At 41.0% G+C, this 11,579-nt stretch overlaps 1 pseudogene; it reads right to left on the reverse strand.

Annotated features, from left to right (window-relative positions):
* Positions 1 to 626: 626 nt before the first annotated feature.
* On the reverse strand, positions 627 to 9,275 carry LOC114322152 (chalcone synthase 1-like; annotated as a pseudogene).
* Positions 9,276 to 11,579: the final 2,304 nt, after the last annotated feature.

Raw genomic sequence — 11,579 nt, forward strand, 5'->3', positions numbered from 1 at the left:
TTGGTAATAACCTGCTCTTAGATACACATAATTTTTTTTTAAAAAAAAAAAAAAAAACCCAACACTTAGATATACATAATCAAAGTCATTACATTTATACAAATTGCAACCACCAATAATTGCAAAGAATATATCAACCTTCAATAATCATTAAGGTTCCAAACACACAAATTTCATTTCTTACTTTAAAATGCAAACAATAAAGTGAAACCAAACAAAACCACAAGCTTGTGGTCTAGTAGCTTCTTTATTGCTGGGTAAGGTTCTTGTTCATTGCGGTCTAGTCCTGGTAGCTGCAACATCTCATGGCTAACGGTAGGCTCCCATCTCGAGATGAGATTTGTCGAGGTGCGTGTTAACCTAACTCAAACACCGCGTAAGAAATTGAAAAAAAAAGAAAAGATTCCACAACACAACCACAAATTTACTACCAAAAAAAAAAACAATGATTATAATTTAAGCATTAATAACTCATTTATACAAATTTTTCATCTGAATTCCCCTAAATGAGACTCTTACCAGTAATAAACCTGACTCTCACCGATAAGAAATCCATTTAAGAGGGATTTAGACGGAAAATTTATGTGGATGAATAATTGCTTTAATTTAAGCAACCCTTTTAACTTTTAAGTGCACAAACAATTGAGCACAACAATCTCACCAGTGAGCCCAAGCTCAAACCTAAATAGCATACCCCACTCAAGCCCTTCACCGGTGGTCTTGAGCCCATATCCATCCAGTCTGAATAGCACACTTGCGCTTTGCATGTTACCGTACTCACTTAGCACATGCCTCTTGGCCTGTAGTTTCTCAACCTTAAGGTCCAACTTCAATTCCACTTGGTCCAAAATAGCAGGCCCACTAGGGTGTGCAATCCAAAAAATAGAGTTCCAATCAGAGATGCCCAAGGATTGGAATGCCTCCTCAAATCTGTAACAACCCCGACCTTTAATTAACGTTAATTCATGATTAAGTATGCCTAATAAGTAATTAAGGTGAAATTCTAAAGAAATTGCATATGTGTCACATTATTTGTGCTACTTGATTAGTTTGATCAACAATTTAATTACACTATTGTCCAAGCCTATATAAGGCACCATTGGTACCTCCACTCATCCTTTTTCCTTCATTTCAATACACTTTGAGCCTACACAAGTAAACAAACGTAAGAGAGGAATAGAAAGAAGAGATTTGAGCTCAACCAAAAAACTTGCTAGGAATTGAAGGGTTGAACCTAGAAACAAAAGGATCAAGCTTCTAACTCTCTCATTGACAAGCCTAGGTAAGAATTCAGTGCTTAGATTGTACAATTATAGTGTATGGGACATAAACTCTAGAGAATTAAGTTGGCTTATGCAAGAATTGAGTTAGAATTGAAAAGAATTGAACCATATCATACATGCATGCTCATTTCATCACAATTTGAAGTTGTTTTCAAAGAATTTCCTTTTGTATGTCCTCATTTTGGCCTTGATCAAAGAATTCAATATGTTTTTGAGTTAGACATCTCATTTGATTATGTTTTGAAAGCTTTGAACTTGCACTTTTACATGCATGATGTGTAATGATATGTTTTCACAATTTCAAGTTGGAGTTTTGATCAATTGGCATACCTTTGGGCCTTGATTTAATGAAATGATCTTCAAACCATGGTATTTTACAAGTTTTGAAATGTTTTCTGGAGTTTTGGCCCAAAAAGATGAGTTTCGAATTGTGTAATTCGAGTTTGGAACTTGGGAGTGTAATCTGGAAATTCCAGATTCTACACTTCCGCTCGTGTGGAAAAATCTGCACTCAAGCGACTACTTTGTGATCTTACACTTCCGCTCGAGCGCCTGAAGTCCGCTCAAGCGTGAAATGCGAGCTTCCAAAAGTTTCATGTTTTTGTAGACCGCTCGAATGAGGACTTGAGTCTCACGCTCGAGCGGTAGTTGAGCGTCCGTCGAGTGTGAAAATCACACAACCAGTACTTTTTCAAAGTTTGCAGATCGCTCGAGCGAAGTAAGTTGCACTCGAGCGGCCCCTCACATGTTTGCCTGTCCGCTCGAGCGAGGGAGGTTGCGCTCGAGCATGACCCCTATTTTCAATAAGTTTGGTTAAGAGTCCCAAAGTGCATTTTGGCATTCACATTGCATCATAGGCATTCCTAGGCCATGTTTAAGACTCAATAAGAGGCTAAGACATAGAAGGAAAAAAAAAACACTAAGAATGAAACGAAAGAAGTTAAGAATCAACCGAGTGTATGTTTCATTATGTATTTCTGCTATGTGTGTGTAGGTCACGCACCATAAGTTATTTGATTCCTCTGTTCTGCAAGTGGAGCCATCTGTGAGTAATAACTTTGTAAAGGTACGTTTACATTTAAGTAATTTCTTTTATGGTATGATATGACAAGAAATGCTTTGTTTTTATAAAATGTAATATTCTATTCAATGAATGATTGTTCAATTTCTGACAAGTATTCGTGGCATCCTTACCACAAGGCCCTTGCCCGGGGGTAATAATACCATGGTCTCATGGCCCTCGCCAGGGGTAACAATACCGTAACCCAAGTATGTTACAAGTTCCCGGTACCGGAGGTTCTCTATGGAACTAACAAGCAAGTTAACGCTAATGGATGTACTATATAGAACAAAGCATGAACTCTGATTTCTGTTTATAGATTGAACAAGAACATAAACATAATCTGTTTCTAATATGAACTCTGATTTCTGTACCTGTTATGGACATCATTCATTTAAACCCTTTACTCTGTTATTATTCACTGGACTTCTGCTCACTATTTATATTATGTATGTAAGTGAGCAGGAGCGTGACCAGGCCTAAGCTGCTGCTTGGAGTTTTGGGTCATCCAACCACTGTGCCTCCCGGGGAGGTTCCCTTCCAAATGTTTAGTTTGTAACTTAGTTACATATGTTTTTACTTGGTTTTGTTTATCTGTATATTGGGCTAAGTTCCCTTTTAGCATTGTCTGTGTACTTGGGTGACATAAGACTCATGTATTTATGATGTCACGTATATACACATAAGTTGTTTTGAAGTTTTCTGTCTCATATATGTTAACATAGCTCTATGGACATTACATATTTTCTATATTTTTCTTCCGCAGCCCTTTATTATATATTGTTCTGTTAAGAGGCCTTTGGTAATCCAAGGATTTCTAGTCGGTTACGACGCTAAACCCATAGAGGCGGGTTTGGGTCGTGACAGAAGCTCTTCTATATGTTCCTGGAGATAAGCCCTGGAACATCCTTATGTAAGTGAAATGAAAGGCCCATTTTCTGAAGTTGTCTGTTGATGTAACAATCGCTATCAGGGAGAATGGTTTGGGCCACTGAGGCCAACTCGAATAATAGTTTCTCAACCCCGGGCACCAGGTCTAACCCAACTATAACTGCAACTGCACTATCACTAATTAGGGCTTGGCCCACAAGGTTGTCAAGATGGGTGTCACTAGGCCCATGAAAGGTGGTTATAGTGATCTCAGAGCACACAACCAAGACCCGAGCACCTCAACGAGGTCATTAGCTAGGCAAAGCACCATGCCATCGGCATAGTAACCTTGTTGGTACATCATGAGCCGCTTGACCGATAGGCTAAGACCAAGGAGCTTGGTGAGCTGGTAGTCAGCATTGGGCATGTCAACAAAACTGGTGGTGCAAAAGACCAAGTGGGTAATTTTGGACTTTAGTTGACCACATTCTTTGATTGCCTTAGTTGCAACCTCTTTTTCTAGCTTCAGTACTTCAACCACAGCCATGCCCTGCCTAACATCAAGTGAAGGTGCCATGTTCTCACACACTTGAGGATTTTCTTTCAAAATCTCCTCAGTCAACTATGTGTAACGCTTCTTAATCATAGATTTGTCATCTGTTATAATGGAAAATTAACATAGAAAACCAATCATTGGACTGTTAGCTGGCAATTGTCTCAACTATAGATTGTTTGTGACATTTTTAGAGTCCTAGTGAAATTATTTTGTCCCTAGGAATGTAAAAAGAAATTCCAAAAAAAATCCTATTAATATACAGTAAAGTATTGACATATACAAGGTTATATTTGGAAGAACATGCTTGAGCTGCATGATTTAGAACATCTTTAATCAATTAATTCCTTCCTAGATGTTCTCTTAAATTATAACCACCATTCAATTACAGACCAAGAGATGATTTAGGACATGCTAATAAAATAAATAAATGCTCTTGAACTTTTCTTTGAGCTTGGTCTTATACTCACTGTTCCTAATTTGAAAGTAGTAATCAGGGTTGTAGACACCCCATTTTTGACCGACCTTAAGACTCAGACGTCACCGATTGAGCGCTTGGTGATGTTGCATAATGTGCTCGTTCAGAAGTTTCAGAGTCGCGGCCGTAAGCCCTGCCTCCGGACTTCCGAACCCTTTTTTGTGCCTTGTCTCGGTTTGCGAACCAGACTCGGTTTTCTCTGTTTCTTTTCCTGAAGGGAGTGAGAGGTCTCGTAGACCATCTCTCAATGTCCGTAGGCTACATTTGGTGGCCGTAGGCCATTTTGCCCATTTCGGAGTCCGGTTCCCGGTTTTCGGAGCCGTCAGGCCGTGTGCCTCGGTTCGGGACCGCTTAACCATCTCCTTTTGCTTTGATTTTTGGCATACATCTTATTTCATCCATTTTGAGGGACACTGGGGGCTGAGAAACCCACTTCGAGGTCGAATACCATTTTCGGTGCTTAACGGCCCATTTCCGGGACCCCGAACTGCGTGTTTTGACTCCGGAACATTCGTTTTGCAACGGTTTTCGCTCATTTTTGGCAGGTACCTCTGTTTTATCACAGGGAAGGTCACTGAAGGGTGGGAGGCCAGCAATTGTTGCAACAACCAGTTATCTCTCCTCCGGAGCCTCCCGGCGCCCGTTTTTGCAACTTCCGGGCTAATGTTGAATACCTTAGGGGTAGTGTTGCCAACTTTCAACCACATATCTGTGATCTACACATCTGGGAGGCCACTAAAAGTTGGGGGCCGGCCATTAAGGTCACCTGACCCTTTTGACCCCTTTCTTCCGGGCTAATGTTGAACCCCTTGGACCTTTTTTCTTGAACTTTGAACCACATATCTGTGATGTACACACCTGAGAGGCCCCTAAAAGTTCATGGCCGGCCAGTAAGTCAACTTGACCCTTTTGACCCCCTCTTTCCGAGCCATTGTTGAACCCCTTGGGCCCACTTTCTTGGAACTTCAATTACATGGTTGTGTTGTACACACATAGGGCTACCTCCCCAATATCTGGCCGGCCAGAAAAGCTTGTTGACCCTTTTGACCCCTAGCCGGCCGGCTAGGGGGTGTGGCCGGCCGGCCACCTCCAGCCAAAGTGAGAGGCCGGCCGTGGTCTCCTCACTGTAGCCTTTCCAGCTGTGGGGCAATATCCCCCAGATATTTTCTGTATCCGGGGGATATTTTGGGAGAGAGTTTTGCTCTCCAATTCACCCCCCTTTTACACCCCTTTCTTGACCTTATAACCAGCTGAGGGTCTTCTTCTTGGGGGTTAGAAAAATTCCTCTCCAAGCACAAACCCTAAACTCCATTGTCATCCTTCTCAATTCTCCAAAAAACCCTAACTTCTTAACCTTCATTCCTTCTACACCACCAAGCTCTACCACCACCATCTCATTTCCAGCAGCAAGGAGGGATTCTTGAAGGCTAAGGGAGCTCCAAATCAACCCAAGAAGCAACAAAAGCTTGGATCTTCAAGGGTAAGTTACACTTTGATCCTTTTGACCCTTTTCCTTTATCTATTTCTAAGCCTCATTTCTTTTTGGTTTCAAGCTTCGGCCCTAACTGAAAAGGGCCATATTTTGAGCTCATATTCACTTCTCATTAAGGGCTCAACCTTGTTTGAGCCCTCCATAATATACTTGCTTCATTGACCATGTTGTATGTCATGATTTTGCATGCTATTTTTGACCCATGAGAAATTTATTTTCGAGCATGTTATAAACTGATATAAGGCATATTTTGAGCCCCTCTTCAACATTGGAGAAGGGCTCAACATTGTTTGGTATTTCCATATGTCACTTGTAGTTATATCCCCTATTTGGCCCCCATTTTTGCATAAATTAGTAGCCCTCTTTGCTTCTGTTTTTGGACCTTGGTCCGAACTGAAAGTAGTCTTATTTTGGCCTATACTTCATGTTTCATTCACACTTTTTTTCTGTTTGGTGATTATTTTATATACTTCATGTTATAGCACCTTTTGGACCTTGTTTTGCATCCCATTTTTAGCATATTTGTATACTGATTTTGAGGCTGCCATATACTGTAAATGTTCATATTTTTGGTCCATCTTCAGTGTTGTAGAAGGAAATTTTTCAGTTTGGGTTTAGCTTATACCACTTGCTTCATTACCCCTATCTTGGCCCCTATTCTTGTATGCTATTTTTGCCATGCTTATACTTGCTGTTTGGCCATGTTTATAACTGGAAAAGTGCTTATTTTGGGACTGTCTAGCTTTTGTCTTTGCATTGCATGTCCATATTGTGCATGTTTAGCATAGCTATAGATCATTTCGGGTGCCTAATGTTACATTTCGGGACATTTCCTTGCATTTCACGTCATTTCGCCTCATCCCGGGGCTGTTTTCCCTTTGTTTTGTTGCTGAAATTCCATTAGCATGCTTGCATATCATTTTTGCCATGTTGCATCACATTTCATCATTGCCTCGGTTTGCGTGCCCGTGTGCACGCATTTCGAGGCACCTCATTTTCTGCCATCGGCATCTTATGTGAGTGTGGCTGAGGCTCTCTCATGTTAGTATAAGTCCATTTGTCATTTTCCATGTCATTTGCATTGCGTATGCATTGCCTCGGTTTGCGTGCCCGTGTGCACGCATTTCGAGGCACCTCATTTTCTGCCATCGGCATCTTATGTGAGTGTGGCTGAGGCTCTCTCATGTTAGTATAAGTCCATTTGTCATTTTCCATGTCATTTGCATTGCGTATGCACCGCCTCGGTTTGCGTGCCCGTGTGCACGTACTTCGAGGCATCTCATTTTCATCATTCTGTTATCGCCTCGGTTTGCGTGCCCGTGTGCACGTACTTCGAGGCATCTCATTTTTATTGTATCTGTCATCGCCTCGGTTTGCGTGCCCGTGTGCACGTACTTCGAGGTATCTCATTTTCATCATTCTGTTATCGCCTCGGTTTGCGTGCCCGTGTGCACATACTTCGAGGCATCTCATTTTCATCATTCTGTCATCGCCTCGGTTTGCGTGCCCGTGTGTACGTACTTCGAGGCATCTCATTTTTATTGTATCTGTCATCGCCTCGGTTTGCGTGCTCGTGTGCACGTACTTCGAGGCATCTCATTTTTATTGTATCTGTCATCGTCTCGGTTTGCGTGCCCGTGTGCGCGTACTTCGAGGCATCTCATTTTCATTATATCTGTCATCGCCTCGGTTTGCGTGCCCGTGTGCACGTACTCCGAGGCATCTCATTTTCATTGCATTCCGTCTTTTTCTCGGTTTGCGTGCCCGAGTGCACGTATTTCGAGGCATATCATTCCATAGCATTGTGTATGCTAAGATTGTATATTAGTTGCATTTCATGCATATCATGCATATTGCATCATGTCCGGAATAGGAGTTAGCCCGGGCACGGGAAACGAGGTACATTTCGTACTCCGAGTGACGGAATGTGTCTCAATTCCCCAGTCACCGACACTCCGGATTATCCATGATGGAGTTAGGTTTTAGCTGTAGTTTCATGTGCATTCATCCTATATTGAGTTGTGCATTTCGACTCCTCGGCCATCATGCCTCGGTATGCGTGATTGGTGGCACGAGGATCGAGACATGCATATATTTGTGCAAATACATTGCTATGCCCCTTTCCTGCTCTCTGTTACAGCAAAACCAGGAATCAGCAACTTTCCGGGACTTGGCACGCTTTTCAAGAATAACAGGTGTAAACAGAGGCTAATTGGGGCATTCCGGTGGATTTCCGCGCAAGACAGTCCGGACATGCATCATCCACCAGAAGCAAGGCAGTCCCCGGCTTGCACGCCAGTTTATTTGCTTTCTAGTTAATTCATTAATTAATTAGAATTCTGTAATATTTTGGACTGTAATATTCTTTTATTTGGGGACTGTAGTATTTGGACTGTATTATTTATTCGGACCCTCCGAGTGAGGGCACAACTGTAATAAGTGTGGGTGAGTGTGATGTATGTCTTCCAACCCCACGTCTTTCTCCCTTTTATTTATCTGCTTTTGATGGTTAGATTAAGGCATATTTCAATTAGCATACAGTATGACAGCATGTTTGCATCATTCATCTGTATTGCATGCATCGAGCTCGGCGCATCATATTAACTGCATTGTACTTTCAATTACAAGTTGAATACATGTTAGTTATAGCATTTCGTATGCCATCTTAGAATAGCCGAGCCTACTATAGTTGCATTTTGCATGTGTTGCATTAGGCATTTCTGTACACTTAGGATCATGCATGATTTCTAATATAGTTTCTATTTTGGCTTGGAGTACTCGGTGAGTTTTATGCTTTAGCATCCTTGCATGCGTGTGAGTGAATGCCATGATAGCATGCTTACCATGAGGCTATGTGCTTATCTAATATATCTGCCTGAATGCCTGTGGGTGAAGGTTGGGTTATCTGAATTGGAATGAATCATCAAAATGTTTCAAACCTACCTGCGGGTAGCAAACCATTTTCAAAAAAACAAACATAAAATGTTTTGTTCCAATTCGGGCGACCCGGTCTATACTTATATGCTGTGAGCATCACATAGTAACCTAGGCTAATAACCGGAATAAGAACTCACAATGTTTTCAAAAATTGATATCATGGTTAGTAGAGGCCGGTCTATGACCGGGCGAGCGGGGGTGCTCACGAAGTGACCTTCCCCAATCGTACCCAAGTTCCCGAGCCGAGGCAACTTTGGTGATGACGGACACGTGGCCTTTTGGCACCGAGTCAGGGTTTCCTAAATTTCCCAAAATAAAATATTTAGGTGGCGACTCTGTATCTGGCAAAGCAGTCCATGTTTGGCACTTCTTTCAAAAATCAGTTTTCCTAAAACGATTTGCCGGATTTGGACTCTTTGGTTCAGATTTAGAACCGTGACTGCAAAAGTCGAGTCTGAGCTGTAGCGAGGTCCCCCGCGGGCTTGTTACAAGGGTACATACTCTGATCAATGCAGTTTGGTGGAGTGAAGGTTCCCATCGCCATAACTGTCGTTGTGCCCTCAGCCTGCTTATGCCCTTCGAATGTCGGCGACGGTGACCATTTTTGCTAGCAAAAAATTTAGGATGGTGGTTGGAGCTTATGTGGTATGTTATGTGCTAGCAAGGACCACTAAGTAGTAGTAGTAGATACATGAGCTTGTAACAAAATTATGTATAGGCCCCTTTATAGAAAAACAAAATCAAAAAGCGACTACACTATTAAATCAATAACGTGTATTTAAAAAAATTATTGTGAACTTATAGTATGAATAAATCTTACCATTTGATGAGAAATATTTACAAATGTTTAATTATTATTTTTATAAAATTTGTAGACCCTCTCTTATATAAATTAACCATTTTGAATGTGAGGTGTTTGAGAGGATCTATCACTGACCCAAAACAATGAAAATGTAAACGACATTTTTTTTGTTTTTTTGGAAAATTGATCGGTAAGTGAGACAGATTGAAATAATTGTAGAACATGTAAGAATTTTTATTTGTGTAAGTCTGCACATAAAAAAAATTACACCAAATATTTTTTTAAAAAAATTATACCATATAGTAATTCATAAAAGACTTGTACCACTATAAAAACGAAATTATTTTTTCATTTTCTAATTGAAATGCATTTTTTTCATTTTCAGCTAGGCTTTCCTTCGATCCATAACCTAGATGGGAGGGTGTTGTCTAGACCTGTGAATCTCACCACAAGTCTCATTTCAATAATTTGAACCGTTTATTTTGTAATGTCTTATTAGTCACACACAAAAATTTAGTCGATTCAGTAATCGTAAGCTATTCAATTTGAATAAATTACGATTATAAGATCGATTTATTTCTTTTTATTTTGTATACAAAGGACCCAATAAATAAATGATTTGAATTATCAAAATGTGATTTATGATGAACTCCACAAATTCAAACAATATCCTCCAGTCAAAGCATGTAAGTCAATTCCTTTCATTTTTTATTTTATTTTTTTGCTAGTGTTACTGCCACAAACTGAATGGTTGCTTCAAATTCAGAATTTTAATTTAAAATTTTACTCAAAATTATCAATATATAATCCAACTTCAGAATGCATGAATTCAATCATAACTATACACATTGTAAGTGTTGATTTTTGACCACACAACCAAACGGGGAACTCAGCTAGAGAGCACCGGCAAAATAGATTAAGTCCAACAACCTGCAACAAGAAGATGAGAATCTGGTGGTGGTTCGTTCACCCGGGGGCACTCCGATGATCAAGTCAGTAATTAGTATCTCTCAAAGATAGCAAATTGTGGTTAAACTCACAAGAAAGAACTTACTTTCTACCCACGAAGGTGCCTTACTTTTATAACCAGCAGTGACTTGATCTCTTTAGAAGCCTAATTTCAATGGACTCAGGCTCAATGTTCATCCTGGACCCTCATCTAGATAGAGACAAACTCTTCTTGAGCCTTATCTGTATCTAGACTAAGATCCTCCTATAAACCAGGACTTTTGTCCCTTATCTGCTTATCTTAGATTCTGGTATCTTCGCAGATAACCTCGGCCTAGCCGACATCATCTCGGCAACATGACCAAGCCAATTGGCACATCGGCTGATACTTCGGCATCACCTTAGCTACGTGTTGTCATTCACAAAATACTTCCCCACAACTGCCCCTTAGGTTCTATTACCTCGGCAACCTGAGGTGATGGAACTTACATCGTTTCTCCACATTTCATGTCGGTTAAAAATTAATTTTTCGCTTTGACTGAGATCATGACTTGTCGGCTTCATACAACCAGGTCTATGCTGTTCTCTTTACCAAGGATCAAGAACCAAGAATCAAGTTCTTTAAGCATCTTAACCGAGAATGCTTCTCTAGCCGAGGTTATAGCCTCACTACTTTAAGAATTTCAAGAGTTCTAACTACGCATGAGCTTGTAGACACCCCATTTTTGACCGTCCTCAAGACTTGGACGTCATCGTTTGAACACTCGATGATTATCCATGTTTGTGTTCGTCCTGAGTTCTTGGAGGTCTCGGCCACGCGCCTTGCCTCAAGACCTCTCGAGTTGCTTGTTTTGTGTTTGGTTTTGCACCAAACACTTGTGTTTTTGCTTCTGAGGGTGGGAAATAGCTTGTTGTCCATCCCCATACCTCACCAGCCATGGCTCGAAGCCACCAGCCCTGTTTTGTTGCTACCGGCCATTGGATATGGCCGGTCGGCACTCTGTCTGGTCGGTCGACCAGTGTTTTGGTCAATTTGTCATTTTTGGCTGGCCGACCACTGCTCATCTGCTTTTGGCAGATATTTTGTGCCAGCTGTGATAGCTGGCACCCACAATTACGTGTATGGAGGGATTTCCCTATTGCTTAACTTGTTTTG

Source organism: Camellia sinensis, chromosome 6, assembly GCF_055761805.1.
Source record: "Camellia sinensis isolate YWXY chromosome 6, ASM5576180v1, whole genome shotgun sequence".
Classification (NCBI taxonomy): domain Eukaryota; kingdom Viridiplantae; phylum Streptophyta; class Magnoliopsida; order Ericales; family Theaceae; genus Camellia; species Camellia sinensis.